The sequence below is a fragment of the Camellia sinensis genome, unplaced genomic scaffold (genome assembly GCF_055761805.1).
Source record: "Camellia sinensis isolate YWXY unplaced genomic scaffold, ASM5576180v1 Unanchor1, whole genome shotgun sequence".
NCBI lineage: Eukaryota > Viridiplantae > Streptophyta > Magnoliopsida > Ericales > Theaceae > Camellia > Camellia sinensis.
Window position 1 is genome coordinate 38,869,312 of NW_028128987.1, and position 21,405 is coordinate 38,890,716.

A 21,405-nucleotide genomic window follows, 5' to 3' on the forward strand; every position below is an offset into this window, starting at 1 on the left:
ATGACAACAAACGGAAAAGGAAGCCTATAGTCGGCGACCTCTATATCACAGCCTCTAACACCCTGTTTCAGAATCAACTCACCACCCAAAGGCGATACCACACAAATAGGAGATGCTAACTGTGCTAACTCCAATTCCAAAACAGATGCAAATGCAGCAGATACAAAAGAATGAGATGCACCCGTGTCTATCAACACACTAGCAACCGAGTTGCAAAACAGAAAAGTACCTCTCACTATTGATGGAGCCGGTACTAAATCCTGCGCGGTAACAGCATACACGCGCCCCATAGGCCCCTGGTCTACCTGCTCACCTCTCGGAGCAAAAGACTGCTGCACAGACTAGGATGACGAAACCCCCGGATTGGCCCTCGAGGCCTGCACAGACTGAGCTGGCTGAAAACCCTGCGTCTGCCTAGAACCAGACGCTCCCGAAATGGCACTCAACTGCAGGCAAAACCTCTTCAGGTGCCCAGGCTGTCCACACTGATAACAAGACAAGGGCTGCCCCCTGCCCAAACTCTGACTCTGCGGTCTAGCTGAAGAAGAAGCAGCTTTCTGACCCCCACCCTTCTGCGAGAAAACAGAAACCTTGTGACCCAGCTGGCCACACTTATAACAAGTAAACTCTCCCTGACTGCCTCTCCCCGAGCCTGCACTCGGCACTGGAAAGGTCGATCTAGAAACTGCACCCTGAGACTGCTGAGGGTTATAACCCCTCTGCCTCCTGCCATCACTCTGACTATCCTGGCTCCTCTTGGAGCCCCTCTGTTCTTCCTCCTCTTCCTGCATCATAATTTCCATATGAGCAGCAGCATCTACCAAGTGCCTATACTCTCGGATATAAGACCCACCAACTCTCAGCTTGAGGCCCCGCCTCAACTTCCGCTCAAACTCATAGCAACGGCGTTCCTCAGACGCCACCAGTTCAGGTGCAAACCTGGACAGACTGGTAAAAGTAGCCTCAAACTCGGCCACTGACAAGCCCTGCTGTTTAAGCCGGCTAAACTGATCCCTCAGCTTCTCCCTAGCTGCTGCAGACAAAAACCTCTCCTGAAAAGCATTCACAAACGCCTCCCAGGTACCACCAACACGAGCCTTCTCATACTTCCACCATTGACCCGTATCTCCCTTCAGCTGGAAGGATGCCAAGGTCACTTTCAGTGCTCCGTCCTCGATGCCAAGCATCTCGAACGTCTTACTCATTTGTTCTAGCCACTCATCAGCCTTCAGTGGCTCCTTTGGATCCCCGACAAACTCATCAGGATTAGACCGGAAAAACTCCCTCTTCAAGAAAGAAGGCCATGTCTCAGATGCCTGATTTCCAGCTCTAAGAATACCCAAAGCTCCTGCTATCTCTCTGGCCAAGGCACCTATAGCCTGCTGACCCACTGGCTCGGCCTCATTGGCCTGCCCAACTCCCTCCTGCACTGCCGGAACTTCCTCCGGTAACGGTACCTCCTGCCTCGCAGGTCTACCACGCCTAGCTCCTCTTCCTCGTCCTGACATCCTAATAAAGGCAACACAGAACGTTAGCACATTCATAAATGTGCCGAAACTAAACACTCACGTCCTAATGCATGGACAACTGTAATTCACTCCACATAAGCACATAAACACATAAGCACTTACGAATTGCATTTCTGGATAATGATAGTCCCGAGACGTTACTAGAGTTCCGGTTAGAAACAGCATTGATCAAGTGCTTTTCCAACAAGACTCCCAGAAACTCAAGGATCCAATCAACATCCTAGAAATCAAATCCCATACCCACATAGTCACATAAGCATGTTATCAATTAAGCACATAGCATATGATACTACATCTAAGTCTCTATCAAGCGAGACAAACCCATTGTGATACTAATCACTTCCCACGCACCCAAAGTATTCGAACCCGGTACGCTTTGATACCAAGTTGTAACGCCCTCAAAATAACAACATTAAACCCATCAGATAAGACATGCATTGACATATAAACTAACCACATTCTTTTATTCATTAGAGTCTCATTACATAAGTATTACATGTTAACATCAAAACAAAATGCCCTACGGGCTTACAGCTTTCCAAGTTATCACTTGGTTACAACAAAGAGTACTAACTCGTTTCACATTAAGCCCTTGGCTTGAAGTTACATGTAATACATCAAAAAGTAAAGCGACAAAAGTATGTCCGCCTCTAGCCTCCCAAGCTATGTCCTTGGAGGTGGCATGCTACCTGTACCTGAAAATGATATTCCCATATAGGGTGAGCCACAGCCCAGTAGAAATACACTAAACCAACCATGAATAATGACTAAAACATTAGCAATTGATAGATGGCTAACACTGATACATTCACATAAATCACATTTTATGTCATACAACTTATGAGTCTAAGTTACCTTTCATTTTCCATTTTTCAACAGATAAACATGCTAGCTCTATCATCATTTCCACAGATATGTATAAAAACTATTTCCCACATTCAGATAAGCATATAAGCTATATCCACATTCTCAACAGATATGTATAACAACAATATCCCACATTCACAAATAAGCATATAAGCTATATCCACACTTCACGAAGATAAGCATATGAGCTCTATCTTTACTTCTCTAGACAAGCATATGAGCTGTATCTACGGAGTTCATCCCCTATCTTCTCCCAACACTATCCGGTTTAGAGGTACATCCCCTATCTTCCCCTGAACCGCGGAGTACATCCCCTATCTCCTCCTCTACACATAACGTATACAAACACATTGGTTCTATATACAATCACTCAATACAGACAATTAATGTATTCTATCAATCCGTCAAATTCCATGACACATTCCATTGATTAGTTTCAGTTTGCCTAATCATCATGCATTGTCTACAACAATCACGACTATCCTCCACCGATAGCCCAAAGCAGTTATTTCTAAACAGAAAATAAATGCACAAATGGATATTCAATCAACATTTCATTTCCTCATTTCTCCCAATTAATTATCCCAATTAATTAAACAATGTAATTAGGCCATTTTCCATAATTACCATTTCAACCCTTAGGTTCCATTTTCATCAATGATTCAACATTAATTCCATTTCTCTATGCCAAACATGCATTTAGGTTTATTATGAATAAAACCCCAACTTTTGTAAAATTACACAAAAGCCCAAAACTTTCACCAAATTACCAAACCAAGCCCAACATCTCAAAATACCAAAATTTAAAGACAAAACCCATAGAGAGGAGTAGGATATCCCTACCTCGAAGTTTAAGCCAAAAAGGAGATGAAGACTCGAAGATCAACTTGCTCCAAATCCAAACTTTTTCAGATTAAATCGAAGCTCTCAACACCCTCTATCTTTTTAACAAAGGCCCTAGGCTAGATTCACACCCTAGGGAGATCAAATCTTAGAGAGAGTGTAAGTGTAGAGAGAGAGAGTCTCGGATCTAGGTTTAGAATGAAGAAAAGAAGTGAAAATGTGATGTTTCAAACGCTGCTGTTCGCTGATATAAAACACGCTCGCTCGAGCGAAGCCTTCGTCGCTCGCTCGAGCGACCAGACACAGAAACTCTCGCTCGAGCCAAGAAGTTCTCGATCGATCGAAGAAAAACCCAGACCGCTCGAGCGAAGGAAGCTCGCTCGAGCCAAGAATGGCAACTCTCAGGTCCAGAACCCGACACGAACTCAACTCTCGCTCGAGCGACCACTCCTCGCTCGAGCGAAGGTCCAAAAATCTGGGAAGCAACACTAGGCTCCCAAACACAACCAACCTGTAACAAACCTGCCCAACACATCCTATAATTCAATATACAAAGTAAAAGGATGCAAACGAGATAATAAACAACTACCAACATCCACGGACGCACGTTCGGATCACTATACAACAAGGGTAAAACCCGGGATCGCTATATTAACGATCTATTTGGAAATTAAATAAAAAAGAAAGTTTAAAAGAAAAGTAAATTAAATAAAAATGGAAGTTGAATAAAAATAAAATGAAAGTTTCATAAAATTAAAAATGGAAGTTCAATCCAAAAACCACTATACCTTAACGATCTATTTGGAAATTAAATAAAAAAAGAAGTTGAGTAGAAAAGAAACTTGAATAAAAAAGAAAGCTAAATAAAAATAAAACTGGAAGTTGCAGAAAATTAAAAATGGAAATTCATTCAAGAAACCACTATACCTTAACGATCTATTTGGAAATTAAATAAAAAAGGATGTTTAATAGAAAAGTAAATTGAACAAAAATGGAAGTAGAATAAAAATAAAAAGGAAAGTTACATAAAATTAAAAGTGGAAGTTCAATCCAGAAACCACTATACCTTAACGATCTATTGGAAATTAAATAAAAAAAGAAGTTTAAAAGAAAAGAAAATTGAATAAAAATGGAAGTTGCAGAAAATGAAAAATGGCAGTTCATTCAAGAAAGCATTATACCTTAACGATCTATTTGGAAATTAAATAAAAAAGGAAGTTTAATAGAAAAGTAAATTGAATAAAAATGGAAGTTGAATAAAAATAAAAATGAAACTTGCATAAAATTAAAAATGGAAGTTCAATCCAAAAACCACTATACTTTAACGATCTATTTGGAAATTAAATAAAAAAGGAAGTTTAATGGGAAAGTAAATTGAATTAAAAAGGAAGTAGAATAAAAACAAAAATGAAAGTTGCATAAAATTAAAAATGGAAGTTCAATCCAGAAACCACTATACCTTAACGATCTATTTGGAAATTAAATAAAAAAAGGAAGTTTAATAGAAAAGTAAATTGAATAAAAATGAAAGTTGAATAAAAATAATAATGAAAGTTGCATAAAATTAAAAATGGAAGTTCAATCCAAAAACTACTATACCTTAACGATCTATTTGGAAATTAGATAAAAAAGGAAGTTGAGTAGAAAAGAAACTCGACTAGAAAAGGAAGTTAAATAAAAATAAAATTGGAAGTTCATTCAAGAAACCACTATACCTTAACGATCTATATGGAAATTACTTAAAAAAAGAAGTTTGATAGAAAAGTAAATTGACTAAAAATGGAAGTAGAGTAAAAATAAAAATGGAAGTTGCATAAAATTAAAAATGGAAGTTCAATCCAGAAACCACTACACCTTAACGATCTATTTGGAAATTAAATAAAAAAAGAAGTTTAAAAGAAAAGTAAATTGAATAAAAATGGAAGTTGAATAAAAATAAAAATGAAAGTTGCATAAAATTAAAAATGAAAGTTCAATCTAGAAACCCCTATACCTTAACGATCTATTTGGAAATTAAATAAAAAAGGAAGTTGAGTAGAAAAGAAACTTGAATAAAAAAGGAAGTTAAATAAAAATAAAACTGGAAGTTGCAGAAAATTAAAAATGGATGTTCATTCAAGAAACCACTATACCTTAACGATCTATTTGGATATTAAATAAAAAAGGATGTTTAATAGGAAAGTAAATTGAATAAAAATGGAAGTAGAATAAAAATAAAAAGGAAAGTTGCATAAAATTAAAAGTGAAAGTTCAATCTATAAACCACTATACCTTAACGTTCTATTTGGAAATTAAATAAAAAAGGAAGTTTTATAGAAAAGTAAATTGAATAAAAATGAAAGTTGAATAAAAATAAAAATGAAAGTTGCATAAAATTAAAAATGAAAGTTCAATCCAAAAACCACTATACCTTAACGATCTATTTGGAAATTAAATAAAAAAGGAAGTTGAGTAGAAAAGAAACTTGAATAAAAAAGGAAGTTAGATAAAAATAAAAATGGAAGTTGCAGAAATTTAAAAATGGAAGTTCATTCTAGAAACCACTATACTTTAACGATCTATTTAGAAATTAAATAAAAAATAAAGTTTAATAGAAAAGCAAATTGAATAAAAATTGAAGTAGAATATAAATAAAAATGAAAGTTCCATGAAATTCAAAATGGAAGTTCAATCCAGAAACCACTATACCTTAACGATCTATTTGGAAATTAAATAAAAAAGGAAGTTTAATAGAAAAGTAAATTGAATAAAAATAGAAGTTGAATAAAAATAAAAAATAAAGTTGGAAAAAATTAAAAATGGAAGTTCAATCCAGAAGCCACTTTACCTTAACGATTTATTTGGAAATTAAATAAAAAAGGAAGTTTAATAGAAAAGTAAATTGACTAAAAATGGAAGTAGAGTAAAAATAAAAATGGAAGTTGCATAAAATTAAAAATGGAAGTTCAATCCAGAAACCACTACACCTTAACGATCTATTTGGAAATTAAATAAAAAAGGAAGTTTAAAAGAAAAGTAAATTGAATAAAAACGGAAGTTGAATAAAAATAAAAATGAAACTTGTACAAAATTAAAAATGGAAGTTCAATCCAAAAACCACTATACCTTAACGACCTATCGGGAAATTAAATAAATAAAGGAAGTTGAGTAGAAAAAAACTTGAATAAAAAAGGAAGTTAAATAAAAACAAAACTGGAAGTTGCAGAAAATTAAAAATGGAAGTTCATTCAAGAAACCACTATACCTTAACGATCTATTTGGAAATTAATTAAAAATGATGTTTAATAGAAAAGTAAATTGAATAAAAATGGAAGTAGAATAAAAATAAAAAGGAAAGTTGCATAAAATTAAAAGTGGAAGTTCAATCCAGAAACCACTATACCTTAACGAACTATTTGGAAATTAAATAAAAAAGGAAGTTTAATAGAAAAGAAAATTGAATAAAAATGGAAGTTGACTAAAAATAAAAATGAAACTTGCATAAAATTAAAAATGAAAGTTCAATCCAGAAACCACTATACCTCAACGATCTATTTGGAAATTAAATAAAAAAGGAAGTTGAGTAGAAAAAAAACTTGAATAAAAAAGGAAGTTAAATAAAAATAAAACTGGAAGTTGCAGAAAATTAAAAATGGAAGTTCATTCAAGAAACCACTATACCTTAACGATCTATTTGGAAATTAAATAAAAAAAGATGTTTAATAGAAATGTAAATTGAATAAAAATGGAAGTAGAATAAAAATAAAATTGAAAGTTGCATAAAACGAAAAGTGGATGTTCAATCCAGAAACCACTATGCCTTAACGATCTGTTTGCAAATTAAATAAAAATTGAAGTTTAATAGAAAAGTAAATTGAATAAAAATGAAAGTTGAATAAAAATAAAAATGAAAGTTGCAGAAAATTAAATATGAAAATTCAATCCAGAAACCACAATACCTTAACGATCTATTTGGAAATTAAATAAAAAAGGAAGTTTAATAGAAAAGTAAATTGAATAGAAATGGAAGTTGAATAAAAATAAAAAAGAAAGTTGCATAAAATTAAAAATGGAAGTTCAATCTAAAAACCACTATACCTTAACGATCTATTTGGAAATTAAATAAAAAAGGAAGTTCAGTAGAAAAGAAACTTCAATAAAAAAGAAAGTTAAATAAAAATAAAAATGGAAGTTGCAGAAAATTAAAAATGGAAGTACATTCCAAAAACCACAGAACCTTAACGATCTATTTAGAAATTAAATAAAAAAGAAAGTTTAATAGAAAAGTAAATCGAATAAAAATGGAAGTCGAATATAAATAAAAATGAAAGTTGCATAAAATTAAAAATGGATGTTCAATCCAGAAACCACTATACCTTAGCGATCTATTTGGAAATTAAATAAAAAAGGAAGTTTAATAGAAAAATAAATAGAATAAAAATGGAAGTAGAACGAAAATAAGAAGGAAAGATGCATAAAATTAAAAGTGGAAGTTCAATCCAGAAACCACTATACCTTAACGATCTATTTGCAAATTAAATAAAAAAAGAAGTTTAATAGATAAGTAAATTGAATTAAAATGGAAGTTGAATAAAAACAAAAATGAAAGTTGCAGAAAATTAAATATGGAAGTTCAATCCAGAAACCACTATACCTTAACGATCTATTTGGAAATTAAATAAAAAAGGAAGTTTAATAGAAAAGTAAAATTTAATAAAAATAGAAGTTGAATAAAAATAAAAATGAAAGTTGCATAAAATTAAAAATGGAAGTTCAATCCAAAAACCACTATACCTTAACGATCTATTTGGAAATTAAATAAAAAAGGAAGTTGAGTAGAAAAGAAACTTGAATAAAAACGGAAGTTAAATAAAAATAAAAATGGAAGTTGCAGAAAAATAAAAATGGAAGTTCAATCCAGAAACCACTATACCATAACGATCTACTTGGAAATTAAATAAAAAAGGAAGTTTAATAGAAAATTAAATAGCATAAAAATGGGAGTAGAATAAAAATAAAAATGAAAATTGCATAAAATTAAAAATGGAAGTTCAATCGCGAAACCACAATACCTTAACGATCTATTAGGAAATTAGATCAAAAAGGAAGTTTAATAGGAAAGTAAATTGAATTAAAATGGAAGTAGAGTAAAAATAAAAATGATAGTTGCATAAAATTAAATATGGAAGTTCAATCCAGAATCCACTGTACCTTAATGATCAATTTGGAAATTAAATAAAAAAGAAAGTTTAATAGAAAAGAAAATTGAATAAAAATGGTAGTTGAATAAAAATAAAAATGAAAGTTGCATAAAATTAAAAAAGGAAGTTCAATCCAAAAACCACTATACCTTCACGATCTATTTGGAAATTAAATAAAAAAGGAAGTTGAGTAGAAAAGAAACTTGAATAAAAAAGGAAGTTAAATAAAAATAAAAATGGATGTTCCAGAAAATTAAAAATGGAAGTTCATTCAAGAAATCACTATACCTTAACGATCTATTCAGAAATTAAATAAAAAAGGAAGTTTAATAGAAAAGTAAATTGAATAAAAATGGAAGTAGAATAAAAATAAAAAGGAAAGTTGCATAAAATTAAAAGTGGAAGTTCAATCCAGAAACCACTATACCTTAACGATCAATTTGGAAATTAAATAAAAAAGGAAGTCTAATGGGAAAGTAAATTGAATAAAAATGGAAGAAGAATAAAAATAAAAATAAAAGTTGCAGAAAATTAAATATGGAAGTTCAATCCATAAACCACTATACATTAACGATCTATTTGAAAATTAAATAAAAATGGAAGTTTAATAGAAAAGTAAATTAAATAATAATGGAAGTTGAATAAAAATAAAAATGAAAGTTGCATAAAATGAAAAATGGAAGTTCAATCCCGAAACCACTATACCTTAACGATCTATTTGGAAATTAAATAAAAAAGGAAGTTTAATAGAATAGTAAATTTAATGAAAATGAAAGTTGAATACAAATAAAAATGAATGTTGCTTAAAATAAAAAATGGACGTTCAACCCGAAAACCATTATACCTTAACGATCTATTTGGAAATTAAATAAAAAAGGAAGTTTAATAGAAAAGTGAATTTAATAAAAATGGAAGTTGAATAAAAATAAAAATGAAAGTTGCATAAAATTAAAAATGGAAGTTCAATCCAAAAACCACTGTACCTTAATGACCTTTTTGAAAATTAAATAAAAAAAGGACGTTGTGTAGAAAAGTAACTTGAATAAAAAAGGAAGTTGCAGAAAATTAAAAAAGGAAGTTCAATCCAAAAACCACTATACCTTCACGATCTATTTGGAAATTAAATAAAAAAGGAAGTTTAATAGAAAAGAAAATTGAATAAAAATGGAAGTTGACTAAAAATAAAAATGAAACTTGCATAAAATTAAAAATGAAAGTTCAATTCAGAAACCACTATACCTTAACGATCTATTTGGAAATTAAATAAAAAAGGAAGTTGAGTAGAAAAGAAACTTGAATAAAAAAGGAACTTAAATAAAAATAAAACTGGAAGTTGCAGAAAATTAAAAATGGAAGTTATAGCGATCCCGGGTTTACCCTTGTTGTATAGTGATCCGGACATGTGTCCGTGGATGTTGGTAGTTGTTTATTATCTTGTTTGCATCCTTTTTACTTTGTATATTGAGTTATAGGATGTGTTGGGCAGATTTGTTACAGGTTGGTTGTGTTTGGGAGCCTAGTGCTGCTGCCCAGATTTTTGGACCTTCGCTCGAGCGAGGAGTTTGTCGCTCGAGCGAGAGTTGAGTTCGTGTCTGGTGGATCGAGCCAGAGTGGTTTCGCTCGAGCGAGCGATTGTGTCTGGTTCTGGACCTGAGAGTTGCCTTTCTTGGCTCGAGCGAGCTTCCTTCACTCGAGCGGTCTGGGTTTGTTCTTCGCTCGAGCGAGAGGTCTGTCGCTTGAGCGTGCTGGTTGCAGACCTGAGGGTTTGAGTTGTTGGCTCGAGCGAGCATTCTTTCGCTCGAGCGCACTTCTGAGTTTTTGGCTCGAGCGAGAACTTCTTGGTTCGAGCGAGAGTTTTCTGTGTCTGGTCGCTCGAGCGACAAAAGCTTCGCCCGAGCGAGCGTGTTTTATATCAGCAGACAATAGCGTTTTTGAACTTCAGTTTTTCATTTTCTTTTTCTTTCAAACCCTAGATCCGAGACACTCTCTCTCTAAACTTACTCTCTCTCTAAGAATTGATCTCCGTAGAGTGTGAATCTAGCCTAGGGCCTTTGTTAAAAAGATAGAGGGCGTTGAGAGCTTCGATTTAATCTGAAAAAGTTTGGATTTGGAGCATGTTGATCTTCGAGTCTTCATCTCCTTTTTGGCTCAAACTTCGAGGTAGGGATACCCTACTCCTCTCTATGGACTTTGTCTTTAAATTTTAGTATTTTGAGATGTTGGGCTTGGTTTGGTAATTTTGTGAAAGTTTGGGGCTTTTGTGTAATTTTACAAAAGTTGGGGTTTTATTTATAATAAACCTAGATGCATGTTTGGCATAGAGAAAGGGAATAAATGTTGAATCATTGATGAAAATGGGACCTAAGGGCTGTAATGTTAATTATGGGAATTGACCTAATTACATTGTTGGGTTAATTGGGATAATTAATTGGGAGAAGTGAGGAAATGAAATGTTGATTGAATATCCATTTGTGCATTTATTTTCTGTTTAGAAATAACTGCTTTGGGCTATTGGTGGAGGATAGTCGTGATTGTTGTAGACAATGCATGATGATTAGGCAAACGGAAACTAATCAATGAAATGTGTCATGGAATTTGACGGTTAATAGAATACATTAACTGTATGTATTGAGTGAGCGTATATAGAACCAAAGTGTTTGTATACGTTATGTGTAGAGGAGGAGATGGGGGATGTACTCCGCGGTTTAGGGGAAGATAGGGGATGTACCTCTAAACCGGATAGTGTTGGGAGAAGATAGGAGATGAACTCCGTAGATACAGCTCATATGCTTGTCTAGAGAAGTGAAGATAGAGCTCATATGCTTATCTTTGTGAAATGTGGATAAAGCTTATATGCTTATCTGTGAGTATGGGATATTGTTGTTATACATGTCTGTTGGGAATGTGGATATAGCTTATATGCTTATCTGTGAATGTGGGATATAGTTTTTATACATATCTGTTGAAATGATGATAGAGCTAACATGCTTATCTGTTGAAAAAGGGAAAATGAAAGGTAACTTGGACTAATAATGTAGGAACCCACATTTTATGTCCTCATCATGTTCATGAGCATCGGTATGATTATGACTTGTTAAGTTTGCATGTGTATGTTGTGATTTGTTTCGCTTGAGTTAATGTGATCCATGCCTTGTTTTGAAGCCTTGTGATTTGTCTAAGTGTAGTGTGCTTGTCTTGTTCCTTCCTTGATGTGAAACTTAGGTTACGCCTTGCCTGAGTGATGCTAGCCGATGTTATTCCAAGCCGAGGTCATCCTTAGCCTAGTGGTAGTATCTTGGAACCCCTTGCTTGACCTCCGTCCTTGCCTTGACCACATTAGCCGAGATGTCACCTTGCACCCTAGTGATCTCGTCCTGGAGTGGTACGACCTAGGCCGAGGTGTGGCGCATCTAGGCCAAGATGTGGCACAGCTTAGTCAAGTGTTGTCCTTCCTAGCCGAGGTCATTGTCACCTTAGTTGCCAAAGTCCTTTGTTAGCCGATGTCACCCCTTGCCGGAGTGCCATTCCGTATAGCGTGTTAGATACGCCTCGTTATTAGCCGATGTCATTGCCTCGTCAGAAAGCCCATACCGCTTTGCTTGTTGAACACCCTTTCCACCATGCTTTGTCTGGTCTGTCAGCCACCTTTTCAGGAGGAACCCAACCAGTCGCCGCCACGTGTCTCAGCAGAGGGTTAACCCCAGAACCGGGTATAGAAAACTATCATTTGGTGTCATAACCTTGTCTTGTAGAGAGAGAAGCTCTAGGAGGAAGAAAGAGTTTTAGAGTGAGGAAGTAGATCCTCAAGCTTGATTCCTAGAGATCCGCCCGTTAGATCCGCGTTCTAAGGTTAGATTCTTGATCTGCTCATGATGTTCTTTATGTTTATGTTATTGCATTGCATGATTGGAAATGATTTGTAAGCCATGCATCGTTTTGAAGCTCGATTTTAGAAAGAGAAAATGACATTCATGTGTTCTTCAAGAAAAGTCTTGTTTTGATCCGAAAGCTTGCGTAAAGAATCATGTTTTTGTGTTTGTTCTTGCATGATTTCCAAGTACGGGTACCCAGGTCCATGTTTTCAAACTCATAGCACGAAAATCCCAGATTTGTGATAACAGATTTTAATCGAACATTCGTATTTTTCATGTTCTCACACTCATGTTCTTCATGTTCATCAGCAGAGGGGAACCCAGAGTTTCCCGACCTCTTTTCCTTGCATGTGGCCCTCGGGAACACACCTCGGCGAGGAGGTGTGGAACCTCGGCCTAGACCTGGTTAGTGCCCAGCATGTTTTCCGAAAACATTTGTGTACATAAGGGACTTGTTTGAAAGTGCATTCAATAGGCTTTGCCCTGTGTTTGTAGGACTTGGGCTTGTCTTGACCTCGACGTGTGAAGAAACTATGTGAGTGGTATTTTTAATAAAGCTATGTTACACTTGCTTTCATAAAATCTCGTCTTGCCTTGTTTTGAAAAGTACTTGATCTAGCATGAATGACTGTCCCTACTTGTATATTAAACACTATCTTGTTTTGATGACATTTCTTGAAAGTCCTTAGCTGCAGGGGACTATAATGCAACTGCACTCTTGTCTTGAAAGTCCTTAGCTGTAGGGGACTATAATGCAACTGCACTCTTGTCTTGAAAGTCCTTAGCTGCAGGGGACTATAATGCAACTGCACTCTTGTCTTGAAAGTCCTTAGCTGCAGGGGACTATAATGCAACTGCACTCTTGCCTTGGAATTGTCATCACCCTCTTGTATTAAGTAGATGTAATAACATCCAAAGAACTTGAAAGGCCGGCAATGAACTTGATTTCCCTCTTGATTGTAAAGTATGCTATGTATTGTTTTGAAAGAAATCTTGGATATCAATCATGCAAAACCTTTATTTCTAATATCATTCACTGAGTATCCAAGCTCACCCTCTCTATATATAAGTAGGTGGTGAACAAGAAGGCATTGAGGCCTAGACGTGATGCCGATGTATTTTTGGGTGCATTGCCGACATGTTTTGGATTAGCATTTTTGTGCCATCTTGAAGATCATGCTTCTCGGCTTATTTTCATCTGTACTTGTATATGTCGGCTTGAGAAGCCTTTTGGTCAGGATGTGTTTTGTATCTCATTTCCTTATTGTATTTAAGTTGTAAGACTTTATAAAGATGTATGTCATTTCATTTGACCTATGCACTGCTCTTATGGACCACTTGTAGCTTGAATTATTGCTTCCGCATTTGTGAGCCCCCTATATAAATACTCTGATTGTGTGTGAATTTTGTAAGTTGGCCTTCGGTAATTACGGATTACTGGCCATCACGGCACCAAACTACTAGGGGCGGTTTGGGGGGGTGACAGAATGGTATCAGAGCACGCGTTCCTTATAATACGTTATTCACACACCTTGAGTCCTAATGAGCATAGGATTTTCCTTAGAATGATGTTAGGATTGCATCATATTGCTTGCTACTTGACTACGTGTGCATCACTTCGGCATGGACATTTGTTACTTGTATACATATTATCTGTTTAGTTATTTTAAAGTCTCATCTTGCATCATCCTAGCATCATGAGGAGAGGTAGACCTCCAGTTGACCGAGATCATTCAGAAGATAGATTGGAGAGATTGGAAAGGTTAGTCGAAGGCTTGGTTCGTGAGCTGAGACAACCGAGGCCACAGGATACTGGTACCACCTCTACCCAGGCCGAGCAGACCAATGGCCGATATGCAGCTCCGCCTCCACCCCCTCCAGTACCACAAGTGCCTCCGCAACAAGATTTATATGGGAACGACACGATAACCCTGATCAGAGAGTTCAAGAAAATGAAACCGCCAAGATTCCAAGGGGGCATAGAACCAATGAAAGCCGAGGCGTGGGTTTTAGAAATGGAGAAGCTGTTTGAAATTTTCCCCAGTACAGACGCTCAGAAGGTATCTCTGGCAGCGTTCACGTTAGACGACGACGCCCGCAGGTGGTGGATGATGGTTCGAGGAAGTAATCCAGGTTTGACTTGGGCCAGATTCCTAGAGTTATTCTACAACAAACATTTTCCCCTCAGCGTCCGAGACCGAAAGACCACGGAGTTCTAGAATCTGACACAAGGGAACAAGACAGTGGCAGAGTATGATCGCGCCTTTACCGAATTGGCGAGGTATGCGCCTCACATGGTTGATGACGACTATCGGAAGGTGAGAAAGTTTGAAAGTGGGTTGCGTGGACCGATACAAGATCGGGTCAATATGCTCAATATGCCGACATACGCTGGAGTACTGGACAAGGCCATCCTAGCTGAAGCTAATTTAAACCGATACCAGAGTTCAAGTGAGGGTCAGAGGAAGAGACAGAATTATGATAATCGCCGAGTTCCATTCAATGCCAAGAAGAGAATGAGCACAGACAGTTCCAGCAACTCAAATCAGGAAGGTAACGCCAAGCCGATGTGTGCGAGTTGTGGAAAGCTACATTTCGGGGTTTGTCGTTGGGCAACAGGAGCTTGCTATGAGTGCGGCGAGATAGGTCATCGTGTGAAGGACTGCCCGAAGGCAGGGACTGACAATGGAAAGAGGAATGGAAGCACCTCGGGCTCTGCACAGAACAACAACGTCGGGAGAATACAGGCAAGGCAAGGCAGAGTTTTTGCATTGGTACCCGGAGACGCCCAGAATGCCGAGGCGGTAGTGTCAGGTACCCTTTCAATTTGTTCTCAAGATGCATACGTATTGATTGATTCGGGTTCTACGCATTCATTTGTGTCCACTATATTCGCCGAGAAGTTGAGTAGAGAATTAGAACCCCTTGATTATGTATTATCTGTGTCTACTCCGTCTGGAAGAAATATGATTGTTACATCCATTTATAGGGCGTGTATTGTTATGATTGAGAGTGTAGAGTTGTTAGTTGATTTGATGCCATTAAGCATGACCCATTTCGATGTCATATTGGGAATGGATTGGTTAGTAGCGAACCATGCGTCCATTAATTGTGTTACTAAGAGCGTCACATTGAAGACCCCAAGTCAAGCTGAGGTCATTTTCCAAGGTAAAGGAGTAGTACCCCCACCTTACTTAATCTCATCCATGAAGGCCTGCAAGTTGATCCAAAAAAGATGTCAGGGTTATTTATGCAGTATACTAAGTGATCTGAATGGAAATGTTGAGTTAGCCGACATACCCGTTGTTGAGGAATTCCCCGATGTCTTTCCGAATGAGTTGCCTGGCCACCTTGTCGATAGGGAAATAGAGTTTACTGTGGACATCTTGTCAGGAACACAACCCATCTCCAAAACACCCTACAGAATGGCCCCAGCCGAACTTAGAGAACTGAAATCGCAATTACAAGAATTGTTGGACAAAGGATTTGTTAGGCCGAGCACTTCACCGTGGGGAGCACCCGTTCTATTTGTTAAGAAAAAGGATGGCACACTTCGTCTTTGCATTGACTACAGAGAACTTAATAAGGTGACCATCAAGAACAAGTACCCATTGCCTAGAATCGACGATTTGCTTGATCAACTACGAGGAGCATGAGTCTTTTCCAAGATTGACCTTAGGTCGGGCTACCACCAGTTGAAGGTTAAAGCCGAGGACATTGAGAAAACTGCTTTTCGGACAAGATATGGCCACTACGAATTTTTGGTAATGCCCTTCGGAGTAACCAATGCCCCAGCAGCATTCATGGACTTGATGAACAGAGTCTTTAAGCCGTACCTAGATGAGTTTGTCATTATTTTTATCGACGACATATTGATCTATTCCGGGAGTACGAGCGAGCACGAGAATCATCTGAGACTTGCCCTGCAGACCTTGAGGGATAAGAAGTTGTACGCCAAGTTAAGTAAATGCGAGTTTTGGCTTTCCAACATTTCATTTCTAGGGCATGTGATTAATGAAGACGGTATATCAGTTGACCCCAGTAAGATTGAAGCCATTGTGAATTGGCCGACGCCGACCAACGTGTCCGAGGTTCGTAGTTTCCTGGGTTTGGCAGGTTATTACAGAAAGTTTGTGAAGGATTTCTCGAGGATTGCAGTGCCATTGACACAACTAACGAAGAAGGGAGCAGCTTATGAATGGACCAACGAAAGAGAATCAGCCTTCCAGGAGCTGAAGACGAGGTTAGTTACAGCACCAGTTCTGGTACTACCATCAGCTAATGAAGAATTTCAGATTTATAGTGATGCTTCACATAAGGGTTTGGGTTGCGTGTTAATGCAAGAAGGTAAAGTCATAGCGTACGCGTCTCGACAGTTGAAGCCCAATGAAAAGAATTATCCTACCCATGACCTGGAGCTAGCTGCTGTAGTTTTTGCTTTGAAGATATGGCGTCATTACTTGTATGGAACATCTTGCCAAGTTTTCACCGACCACAAGAGTCTGAAGTACCTGTTCACTCAGAAGGAGTTAAATATGAGGCAGAGAAGATGGCTCGAGCTACTGAAGGATTATGACATGCAGATTCAGTACCACCCAGGTAAGGCAAATTCCGTAGCCGACGCTTTGAGCAGGAAGTTAGTTGGAAGTTTGGCGTGCCTGACAGCGGTTTCGGTGGAACCGACGATTATTGAGGAAACGAAGACCAGACAGAAGGAGGATAAGCTCCTCAAGAAGGTAATTGATGAATTCATCACCAAGCCGAGGCCGGGATACACTATGGAGAATCAAGTGCTTAAGTTTGAAGAAAGATTGTGCGTGGCCGACGTACCAGAGTTAAAAAGGAGGATTTTGCAAGAGGCTCATAGTTCCAAGTTTGCCATCCATCCAGGGAGCACCAAGATGTATCGGGACGTAAAGCGGACCTTTTGGTGGCCGAACATGAAAAGAGAGATAGCCGAGTTCGTATTTCAGTGTCTGTGTTGTCAGCAAGTGAAGGCAGAACACCAGAGACCGGCAGGACTTCTTCAACCCTTGTCGATTCCTGAGTGGAAATGGGAGCACATCTCCATGGATTTCGTAGTGGGTTTGCCGAGGACGCAAAGAGGTATGGATTCCATTTGGGTTATAGTCGACAGGTTTACTAAGTCAGCTCACTTTTTGCCTGTCAAGACTACATTCAATGCCGACCGACTTGCCGAATTGTACATGAATGAGATCGTTAGACTTCATGGTGTGCCGATGTCCATTGTGTCAGACCGAGATCCGAAGTTCGTTTCTAGATTTTGGCAGAGTCTACAAAGAGCCTTGGGAACAGAGTTGAGATTTAGCACAGCCTTTCACCCTCAGACCGACGGGCAGACAGAAAGAACGATTCAGACACTCGAAGACATGCTCAGACTGTGCGTGTTGGATTTCCAGGGAAGTTGGGACTCGCATTTGCCATTAGTAGAGTTCGCGTACAACAACAGTTATCAAGCCAGCATAGGTATGGCGCCGTATGAAGTTTTGTATGGAAGGGAGTGTAGATCGCCGATATGTTGGACTGAAGTAGGAGACAAAGCTCTAATTGGCCCCGAGTTGGTTCAGATGACAACTGAAAAGATCAAACTCATTCAGCAGAGGATTAAAACTGCACAGAGTCGACAGAAGTGTTATGCCGACCAAAGAAGGAGGGAGTTAGAATTTGAAATTGGGGATCATGTATTTTTGAAGGTCTCGCCGATGACAGGAGTTTCGAGATTTGGGAAGAAGGGTAAACTTGCACCCCGATATATTGGGCCGTTTGAAATTCTGGAGAAAGTTAACACCGTTGCTTACAGACTCGCTTTGCCGCCAGATTTGAGCCAAGTCCACAGCGTATTCCATGTCTCAATGCTGAGAAAATATATCCGAGACCCACTGCATGTAATAGATTACTCCGGGGTTGTAGTTAATGAAGACTTGGGCTACGAAGAGAAGCCGACGAGAATTATCGACAGACAAGTGAGACAGCTGAGAAACAAGTCGATATCAATGGTGAAAATCGAATGGGAGAAACATTATGGCGAGGAGGCCACATGGGAAAAGGAAGAGGAGATGAAAATCCGTTACCCGGAGTTATTCGTAGGACAAGGTAACCTAAGTTTGGGGACCAAACTTCTTTAAGGAGGGTAGACTGTAGGAACCCACATTTTATGTCCTCATCATGCTCATGAGCATCGGTATGATTATGACTTGTTAAGTTTGCATGTGTATGTTGTGATTTGTTTCGCTTGAGTTAATGTGATCCATGCCTTGTTTTGAAGCCTTGTGATTTGTCTAAGTGTAGTGTGCTTGTCTTGTTCCTTCCTTGATGTGAAACTTAGGTTACGCCTTGCCTGAGTGATGCTAGCCGATGTTATTCCAAGCCGAGGTCATCCTTAGCCTAGTGGTAGTATCTTGGAACCCCTTGCTTGACCTCCGTCCTTGCCTTGACCACATTAGCCGAGATGTCACCTTGCACCCTAGTGATCTCGTCCTGGAGTGGTACGACCTAGGCCGAGGTGTGGCGCATCTAGGCCAAGATGTGGCACAGCTTAGTCAAGTGTTGTCCTTCTTAGCCGAGGTCATTGTCACCTTAGTTGCCAAAGTCCTTTGTTAGCCGATGTCACCCCTTGCCGGAGTGCCATTCCGTATAGCGTGTTAGATACGCCTCGTTATTAGCCGATGTCATTGCCTCGTCAGAAAGCCCATACCGCTTTGCTTGTTGAACACCCTTTCCACCATGCTTTGTCTGGTCTGTCAGCCACCTTTTTAGGAGGAACCCAACCAGTCGCCGCCACGTGTCTCAGCAGAGGGTTAACCCCAGAACCGGGTATAGAAAACTATCATTTGGTGTCATAACCTTGTCTTGTAGAGAGAGAAGCTCTAGGAGGAAGAAAGAGTTTTAGAGTGAGGAAGTAGATCCTCAAGCTTGATTCCTAGAGATCCGACCGTTAGATCCGCGTTCTAAGGTTAGATTCTTGATCTGCTCATGATGTTCTTTATGTTTATGTTATTGCATTGCATGATTGGAAATGATTTGTAAGCCATGCATCGTTTTGAAGCTCGATTTTAGAAAGAGAAAATGACATTCATGTGTTCTTCAAGAAAAGTCTTGTTTTGATCCGAAAGCTTGCGTAAAGAATCATGTTTTTGTGTTTGTTCTTGCATGATTTCCAAGTACGGGTACCCAGGTCCATGTTTTCAAACTCATAGCACGAAAATCCCAGATTTGTGATAACAGATTTTAATCGAACATTCGTATTTTTCATGTTCTCACACTCATGTTCTTCATGTTCATCAGCAGAGGGGAACCCAGAGTTTCCCGACCTCTTTTCCTTGCATGTGGCCCTCGGGAACACACCTCGGCGAGGAGGTGTGGAACCTCGGCCTAGACCTGGTTAGTGCCCAGCATGTTTTCCGAAAACATTTGTGTACATAAGGGACTTGTTTGAAAGTGCATTCAATAGGCTTTGCCCTGTGTTTGTAGGACTTGGGCTTGTCTTGACCCCGACGTGTGAAGAAACTATGTGAGTGGTATTTTTAATAAAGCTATGTTACACTTGCTTTCATAAAATCTCGTCTTGCCTTGTTTTGAAAAGTACTTGATCTAGCATGAATGACTGTCCCTACTTGTATATTAAACACTATCTTGTTTTGATGACATTTCTTGAAAGTCCTTAGCTGTAGGGGACTATAATGCAACTGCACTCTTGTCTTGAAAGTCCTTAGCTGCAGGGGACTATAATGCAACTGCACTCTTGCCTTGGAATTGTCATCACCCTCTTGTATTAAGTAGATGTAATAACATCCAAAGAACTTGAAAGGCCGGCAATGAACTTGATTTCCCTCTTGATTGTAAAGTATGCTATGTATTGTTTTGAAAGAAATCTTGGATATCAATCATGCAAAACCTTTATTTCTAATATCATTCACTGAGTATCCAAGCTCACCCTCTTTATATATATGTAGGTGGTGAACAAGAAGGCATTGAGGCCTAGACGTGATGCCGATGTATTTTTGGGTGCATTGCCGACATGTTTTGGATTAGCATTTTTGTGCCATCTTGAAGATCATGCTTCTCGGCTTATTTTCATCTGTACTTGTATATGTCGGCTTGAGAAGCCTTTTGGTCAGGATGTGTTTTGTATCTCATTTCCTTATTGTATTTAAGTTGTAAGACTTTATAAAGATGTATGTCATTTCATTTGACCTATGCACTGCTCTTATGGACCACTTGTAGCTTGAATTATTGCTTCCGCATTTGTGAGCCCCCTATATAAATACTCTGATTGTGTGTGAATTTTGTAAGTTGGCCTTCGGTAATTACAGATTACTGGCCATCACGGCACCAAACTACTAGGGGCGGTTTGGGGGCGTGACAAATAAGTTGTATGACATAAATATGTGATTTATGTGAATGTATCAGGGTTGGCCATCTATCAATTGCTAATCTTTTAGTCATTGTTCATGGTTGGTTTAGTGTATTTCTACTGGGCTGTGGCTCACCCTATATGGGAATATCATTTTCAGGTACAGGTAGCATGCCACCTCCAAGGACATAGCTTGGGAGGCTAGAGGCGGACATATTTTGTCGTTCTATTTTGATGTATTACATGTAAATTCAAGCCAAGGGCTTAATGTGTAACGAGTTAGTACTCTTTTGTTGTAACCAAGTGTTAACTTGGAAAGCTGTAAGCCCGTAGGGCATTTTGCTTTTGTTGTTAACATGTAATACTTTTGTAATGAAACTCTAATGAATAAAAGAATGTGGTTAGTTTATATGTCAATGCATGTCTTATTTGATGGGTTTAATGTTATTATTTTGAGGACGTTACAACTTGGTATCAGAGCGTACTGGGTTCGAATACTTTGGGTACGTGGGAAGTGATTAGTATCACAATGGGTTTGTCTCGCTTGATAGAGACTTAGAAGTAGTGTCTTATGCTTTGTGCTTAATTGATAACATGCTTATGTGACTATGTGGGTATGGGATTTAATTTCTAGGATGTTGATTGGATCCTTGGGTTTCTGGGAGTCTTGTTGGAAAAGCACTTGATCAATGCTGTTTCTAACTGGAACTCTAGTAACGCCTCGGGACTATCATTATTCG